The following is a 7500-nucleotide window of genomic DNA, read 5'->3' as shown; positions in this document are numbered from 1 at the left end:
AAGGCCGTTTTGACCTGGAACATTTCGCTCACGGCCATACCACCCTGGACCAGCCCGATCTCGTCTGATCTCGGAAGCCAAGCAGGGTTGGGCCTGGTTAGTACTTGGATGGGCGACCGCCTGGGAATACCAGGTGCTGTGAGCATTTTCACACTTTTTCACCTGTCAAAAAAAAAAAAAAAAAAAAAAAAAGAAGTTTTTCATTGAGATATCCCAATTTTGACCGAGCAAGTGGCGTGAAGGTACTCTTCACGAAAAGACAGTGTTTGATATAAAAAAGGCCGTTTTGACCTGGAACATTTCGCTCACGGCCATACCACCCTGGACCAGCCCGATCTCGTCTGATCTCGGAAGCCAAGCAGGGTTGGGCCTGGTTAGTACTTGGATGGGAGACCGCCTGGGAATACCAGGTGCTGTGAGCATTTTCACACTTTTTCACCTGTCAAAAAAAAAAAAAAAAAAAAAAAAAAAGTTTTTCATTGAGATATCCCAATTTTGACCGAGCAAGTGGCGTGAAGGTACTCTTCACGAAAAGACAGTGTTTGATGCAAAAAAAGCCGTTTATACGAGTTTTGACCTGGAACATTTCGCTCACGGCCATACCAACCTGGACCAGCACGATCTCGTCTGATCTCGGAAGCCAAGCAGGGTTAGGCCTGGTTAGTACTTGGATGGGCGACCGCCGGGGAATACCAGGTGCTGTGAGCATTTTCACACTTTTTCACCTGTCAAAAAAAAAAAAAAAAAAAGAAGTTTTTCATTGAGATATCCCAAATTTGACCGAGCAAGTGGCGTGAAGGTACTCTTCACGAAAAGACAGTGTTTGATATAAAAAAGGCCGTTTTGACCTGGAACATTTCGCTCACGGCCATACCACCCTGGACCCGCCCCTTTGCAATCAGTGCAGGTGCGTGCAATTTGTGGTGTGCTGCATGGTCTGGAGCTGGAGGTTTGGGAGTTTTTTTTGAGTTTTTAATCGTTTTTTTGGTCATTTTCATTTACTTTTTTCAGTTCTTTTGTTTGTTCCCCTCCCAGTAAACTTACTGGGAGGTGGATTTTTTGTTTTTTGTGAGCATGGCTCAAAGGACGGACAACACGGCATCGGACACTGGAATGGACACGACAAAGGCAAGACAAAGTTTGAAAGAATCTGTAAATAATAGAAAGAACGAAGAAAGAAGAATGAAATTTATGAAAGAACTCACTGTGGTGTTGGAGTTGACGGAGGGAGCACAAATCACGCCACTTGCATTCTTAAAAGCGACACAGGAGGTGTGCGGCTCCATAGTAGCATGCAGACTCATCTCGAAGGACAAATATGAAGTAACCGTCAGTACCACTAAAGCGAAGGAGCGGCTCCTGGACGGGTACTGCATTGGAGGAGTCAGGGTTCACGCCCGTGACATCTCGGTGGATGAGCTGGTCGTGTCCTTCATGGGGCTGCCGGCTTATATCGAGGACGAGGAGATCCTGGCCAAGCTCTACGCCTGGGGGGTCTCTGCGGTCTCCGAGGTGAGGAGGAGAATGTGGCCGGGGACGAACGTGGCGGACGGCACCAGGTTTGTACGGGTAAGGTTCACGGACACGGTGCAGTCCTTACCGTATTCTGTCAGGTTTGACACCGCGGGGGGCCCCGAGTACTTCAGGGTAATACACGACAGGCAGGTGCGGGTGTGTAGGGGGTGTCTCCAGCCTGGCCATATTCTGAGGGAGTGCCCTGACTTTCTGTGCCGCAACTGCGGGAGCCAGGGGCATTACGCGCGCGAGTGCGTCGCGCAGCGGGCCCCGAAGTGCAGAGAGTGCCGCATGTTCCGCCACTTATGTCCGTGTGGTGCGGGTGACAGAGAGGAGGACAGAGGGGAGGACAGAGGGGAGGACAGGGAGGACGCCATTGGAGGAGAGAGCAGTGACGTGGCCCAGAACGTGCCCGCAACTGCTCTCTCCGAAGTAGAGGAGTTTTTGGAGGAGGAGGCTGTGGAGGAGTCAGGGGAGCCAGAGGTGTCTGGCTCCTCTTGCTCCTCTGACTCCTCAGACGAGGAGGCGTCCGTCGCACTGGAGATGGTGCTCGGCTCAGCGCTGGCGTCTGGGAAGGTGGGAGCAGGACAAACTGCTCCTCCTGACCAGAGGGAGGGGACTCGTGAGGGTCCAACTCCTAAGCCCGTGGAGGAAGAGGCTGAACCCGGGAGGAGGATGGGTGCGGGACAGGCCCCGCATCTTACCTCCAAAGGGGGGGACATCACCACAGGGCTGGGTGATGATCCCAAGCTCCAGTCGGACGGTGGTAAGAGGGGACAGGTGGAGAAGAAGGATAAGAAAGGGGCAAGACGCAGGAAGCAGGTGGCAGGAGACGGAGAGGGCGCTGCTGCTGAGAGCGGCTCTGCCTCCTCCGTTCCAACCACCTCAAAAGCGCCAGCAGAAAGCTCCATCAACCCACCATCCTCCACACGCAGCTCTGCCCCACGAGGTGAGCTCGAGACTGTTTTTAATGATGACTTCATGGATTTCTCCACCCGTGAAGTCAGAAAAAGAGTGTGGCAGTCGGATGCGACGGGCGCCAAAAAGAAGTCTAAATAAAAGATGGGTTACATCCTCCAAGGTCTCCTCTTAATGGCGTTCTCCTTGTCCTCTTGGAACGCAGGCGGCCTGCGGAGCCCAGTGCGGATGCAGAGCGCGTTACACTTTTCCAAGTGGGACGTGCTCTGCATCCAAGAAACGCACTGGGATGTCAGCCACGCGCAACAAGTGCGGAGCATGGGAGTGGGCTCTGTATTTTGGGCCCTGGGCACGGCGTGCTCGCGCGGTGTGGCCACGGTGGTGAGGCCTGGTGTCTTAGGCCAACCCACCCTGGTACACGCCGACCCAGAGGGCTCCTTCCTGGTCCTGGACTTCACGGACACAGTGAAGTTCAGACTAATTAACATCTACGCCCCGAACAATGATGGTCTGAGGAGGCAATTCTTCAAAAAAATATTTCGCTTTGCGAACGACAATACAATCATAATCGGTGACTTTAATACAACACTTTGCAAGACAGACATCGGCATTAACAACTCTTTTAAAAACAGCACTGCCAGGACAGCCCTGTTGGAAGAAGCCGCCAGCAGGAACCTGACGGAGGTGTGGCGGTTCGTCCACCCCTTCCTGAAGGATTTCTCCAGGCGGCAGGTCGTCCAGGGCGTCCTGAAGCAGTCCCGCATTGACCTCTGTTTTGCCTCCTCAGACCTGGCACAGAGAGTCAGTGGTGCTTCCTACAAGTGGTCAGGCTTGAGTGATCACTCCACTTTAGATATTTATTTTGGGTTAGTTTCATCACCAAGGAATGGAGGACTGTGGGTCCTAAACAGCTCCATCCTCGGTGATGAAACTTTTTGTAGGAAAATGGACTTTTTGTTTGATGTATTTGACATGGAGCTGGAGCTGATCGACAGCGTGGTCGATTGGTGGCCGACGGCAAAAACACGCATTAAAAAGCTCTGTGTCAATTACAGCAAACACAAGGCGTGGCTGTCGACCAGGAGGGAGACCGCTCTCCGCCAGCGCCTGCAGGTCCTGGACCAGGGCGCAGCTTCCACCACTGGCCCTGTGGATCCAGAGTACCTGGTGGTGCGCGCTGAGCTGGAGCAGCTGGAGGTAAGTAGGTGTCAGGGTGCAATTTTGAGGGCAAAAGCCAGACACACAGTCGAAGGAGAACGCTCGACAGCGTTCTTCTTCGGCTGTGAGAAGGCTACACAGGGAAAGATGCACATAGATAAGTTGATAGATAAGACAGGTAAGATTGTTTCCGAGGTAAGTGAGGTTTTAGAGACAGCGCAGGATTTCTATAGTAGGCTTTTTAGTTCAGACGGAGTGGCAGAGCAGGCTTTAGACCAGGCTGTAGGTGCTCTGGAGCGCACACTGAGCAGGGAGGATAGGGAGCTGTGCGACGCGCCTCTGTCTCTCATGGAGATAGAGGCTGCAGTCAAGAGTTTAAATACAGGAAAAAGCCCCGGAGAGGACGGACTAACCTGTGGTTTTTTCAAGCGTTTCGCTTCCAGGTTAGCTCCGATCCTACTCCTATTATATCAGGATTTTGAGAGTGAGAGTAGAGTTGGCGATGGTTTTGCGATGAGTGTCGTCACTCTGCTTTTTAAGAAGGGCGACAGGAGCAGCCTCGCCAACTACAGGCCCATTAGCCTTTTGAACGTAGACTATAAAATTTTAGCAAAGGTATTAGCAGGTAGGTTAAAGCGTGTGATTGGATCCGTCATACACCCCTCGCAGGCCTACAGCGTCCCCGGGAGGGACATCTCAGACACAGTTTTGTCTCTGAGATATCTCCTTCGGCAGATGCACGCGACCGGTGGTATTCACGTTAGTGTAGACTTTAACAAGGCGTTCGACAGAGTTGAGCATTCGTTCCTCTGGACTGTATTAGGTAAGTTAGGTTTCGGCGAACGGTTTGTTAATTGGCTACAGCTCATCTATTCCTTTGCGGTCAGTAAGGTCAAAGTCAACGGGTTTCTAACTGACTCTTTCCCCTTAAAAAGATCAGTCAGGCAGGGCTGTCCCCTCTCGTCGCTCCTCTACAGCATCGCCGCTGAGCCTTTGGCGGCCATGTTGAGGGCGGACGCGGCGGTGAGGGGACTGACCACGCCTGCGGGTAGGGAAGTCAAAATTTTTCAGTACGCAGATGACACGAATCTGATCCTCCGAGACGTGGAGAGCCTGAACGCCTCTCTCCACGTGCTCAATGTTTACGGCCTCGCTTCAGGGGCCAAAATCAATTTCGATAAAACCACGGTTAAATTTTGCGGCAGCGTCACGCCTGTTCCTCTCCCTGTCCAGCTCCGGGAGGCCGGGGACTCCTACAAGGTCCTCGGCGTCCCCCTGGGCAGAGACGAGGAGGCGTGTCGTACTGCACTTTGGTCGCCTTTGTGCGAGAAAATTACAGCGCGCTTGAATTTTTGGAGACGTCGTAATCTGACATTAAAAGGTAAAGTCTTAGTTGTAAATTCTTTGTGCATGTCCATGTTGAACCATGCACTCTCCGTGTACGGCCTGCCGGGGGTCTATGCTAACAAATTAAGGTTAGTGATAAACCACTTTTTGTGGAATCGTGAGAGGGGCTTTATTGCACATAAGGTTATGATAGGTGAGTACGATCAGGGAGGTTTAAAGTTAGCAGATTTAGAGTTAAGGAAGAAGGCCTTCAGGCTGAAAACAATTCGGAAATTTCTAGACGTTGAGGTAGATGCTCCATGGAAGGATTATATAGGTGAGTTTGTTAATAGTCTAGGTAAGTTTGGTGTTTATAATTTGTGTTTGTTGCCCCCTGTTTCGGTCCTGGAAGGCCTCCCCCCCTTCGAGAGGGAACTCTTGGAGGCGTGGAGGACTTTCAGGCCCCTGACTGTGGCGGTTCCAGACAGCGGTGAGGGTCTCGCGCACATGCCCCTCCGTCATAACCCTGACTTGCTCTCCGCTCCCCCCGGGAAGCGCGAGTGCATGATCAGTGGGGCGATGGAGGAGGCTGGGCTGGAATATGTAGGTAAGGTATTTGACGTGAAAGGTAATTTTAGTGTAGATTACATAGGGAAGTGTTTTAGGTTAGCAGGTAAAGTGTTTAGGAGAAAGTATATTAGTGGTATGGTAAGTATTTTTAACAGGAATCTGGTCAGGCATTGGGGAAGCACTTTGGGCCAAATGGGGAGCACGACAGGTAAGTTGAATTTTAATGTATTTGTTAGCACGGGGAGGTTTAGGATTTTCACAGACCTACCCACCCGCATCCTGTATCAGTTGTTGTTGCCGGGAGTGCTCGGGCGTCCCGCCTCGGAACACAAATGGTCATTAACATTCCCCGCACGCACCATCGCAACCATCTGGGCCAACATCTTTAATTGGTACACCCCACATAACGTAGGTCATTTTGACTTCAGATTTAGACACAGGATCGTCTTTACATCCGCAGCACTGCACGCATTTCTTCCCGACAGCTACGCTGCGGACTGCCCCGTGTGCCACGGACCCCCCGAGACCCTGGAGCACATGCTGTACACCTGCCCGGCCGTCCGCCCGTTCTGGTCCCGACTGCAGGACCTCCTCGCTCGGAGGCTGTCCTGGAGGCTCCCACCGCCGGCGGCCCTAGGAGGGGACGACCAGGAGCCCTGGCTCCTCCTCTTTGGTCCCGGACAGAGTCGCTCTGGAGCCAACACCCATCTCGCCAGACTAACCCTCTCCATAGCCCGGTACACATTATATCTCAACAGGAACATCCATCTCCGTGACAATAAAACAGCAGCACCCTGGCCCATCTTCAAAGGACTCTTGGCCGCACACCTCCGACACCTCCACATGGCAGCAGAGCACCGGTTCATCACCCACCTCGTCCCCCACAACACCCTGATCCACCTCACACCCTCTGGAAACCTGGACATCCTCTTCTGACCCCGGCATCACCCCCCCCAACCACGGCATCACCCCCCATCACTGAAGAATGTTTGGAGAATGATTGTGTGTTTGATTTTCTGTAATTTTTTGTCTCGTCTCCCCCTGCCCTTGTGTATCCCATTCCCTTGCCCTTGTGTGTCATGTATGTCTGTACATTCATGTAAATATATGTAAATACTTGTTTTAAGATGTTTTTGATAATAAAAGATAAAAAAAAAAAAAACCAGCCCGATCTCGTCTGATCTCGGAAGCCAAGCAGGGTTGGGCCTGGTTAGTACTTGGATGGGCGACCGCCTGGGAATACCAGGTGCTGTGAGCATTTTCACACTTTTTCACCTGTCAAAAAAAAAAAAAAAAAAAAAAAAAGTTTTTCATTGAGATATCCCAATTTTGACCGAGCAAGTGGCGTGAAGGTACTCTTCACGAAAAGACAGTGTTTGATATAAAAAAGGCCGTTTTGACCTGGAACATTTCGCTCACGGCCATACCACCCTGGACCAGCCCGATCTCGTCTGATCTCGGAAGCCAAGCAGGGTTGGGCCTGGTTAGTACTTGGATGGGCGACCGCCTGGGAATACCAGGTGCTGTGAGCATTTTCACACTTTTTCACCTGTCAAAAAAAAAAAAAAAAAAAAAAAAAGAAGTTTTTCATTGAGATATCCCAATTTTGACCGAGCAAGTGGCGTGAAGGTACTCTTCACGAAAAGACAGTGTTTGATGCAAAAAAAGCCGTTTATACGAGTTTTGACCTGGAACATTTCGCTCACGGCCATACCACCCTGGACCAGCACGATCTCGTCTGATCTCGGAAGCCAAGCAGGGTTGGGCCTGGTTAGTACTTGGATGGGCGACCGCCTGGGAATACCAGGTGCTGTGAGCATTTTCACACTTTTTCACCTGTCAAAAAAAAAAAAAAAAAAAAAAAAAGAAGTTTTTCATTGAGATATCCCAATTTTGACCGAGCAAGTGGCGTGAAGGTACTCTTCACGAAAAGACAGTGTTTGATATAAAAAAGGCCGTTTTGACCTGGAACATTTCGCTCACGGCCATACCACCCTGGACCAGCCCGATCTC

The 7500-nt window shown here is 51.2% G+C and overlaps 5 non-coding genes and 1 pseudogene across 5 annotated transcripts in view; all 6 read left to right on the top strand.

The window, feature by feature from the left end:
* Nucleotides 1-26: 26 nt before the first annotated feature.
* Nucleotides 27-145, top strand: LOC140352791 (5S ribosomal RNA). Its single transcript, XR_011925697.1, has one exon. It is a non-coding gene; the product is annotated as a 5S ribosomal RNA (ribosomal RNA).
* Nucleotides 146-303: 158 nt separating this feature from the next.
* Nucleotides 304-422, top strand: LOC140352642 (5S ribosomal RNA). The gene has a single exon (XR_011925553.1). It is a non-coding gene; the product is annotated as a 5S ribosomal RNA (ribosomal RNA).
* Nucleotides 423-589: 167 nt separating this feature from the next.
* Nucleotides 590-708, top strand: LOC140352535 (5S ribosomal RNA; annotated as a pseudogene).
* Nucleotides 709-6900: 6192 nt separating this feature from the next.
* Nucleotides 6901-7019, top strand: LOC140352790 (5S ribosomal RNA). Its single transcript, XR_011925696.1, has one exon. It is a non-coding gene; the product is annotated as a 5S ribosomal RNA (ribosomal RNA).
* Nucleotides 7020-7187: 168 nt separating this feature from the next.
* LOC140352914 (5S ribosomal RNA) lies at nt 7188-7306 on the top strand. The gene has a single exon (XR_011925814.1). It is a non-coding gene; the product is annotated as a 5S ribosomal RNA (ribosomal RNA).
* A 158-nt stretch (nt 7307-7464) lies between these two features.
* LOC140352641 (5S ribosomal RNA) overlaps nt 7465-7500 on the top strand; it is a 119-nt gene continuing 83 nt past the window's right edge. Inside the window, exon 1 of the ribosomal RNA XR_011925552.1 lies at nt 7465-7500. This exon is cut by the window's right edge and continues 83 nt beyond it. This is a non-coding gene — a ribosomal RNA (5S ribosomal RNA).

The sequence above is a fragment of the Eucyclogobius newberryi genome, unplaced genomic scaffold, assembly GCF_026437365.1.
Source record: "Eucyclogobius newberryi isolate DKJ021-1_F unplaced genomic scaffold, fEucNew1.0.hap1 SCAF_86, whole genome shotgun sequence".
NCBI lineage: Eukaryota > Metazoa > Chordata > Actinopteri > Gobiiformes > Gobiidae > Eucyclogobius > Eucyclogobius newberryi.
Note: the sequence above shows the minus strand (reverse complement) of the source record. Positions and strands in the feature narration are given on the sequence as shown.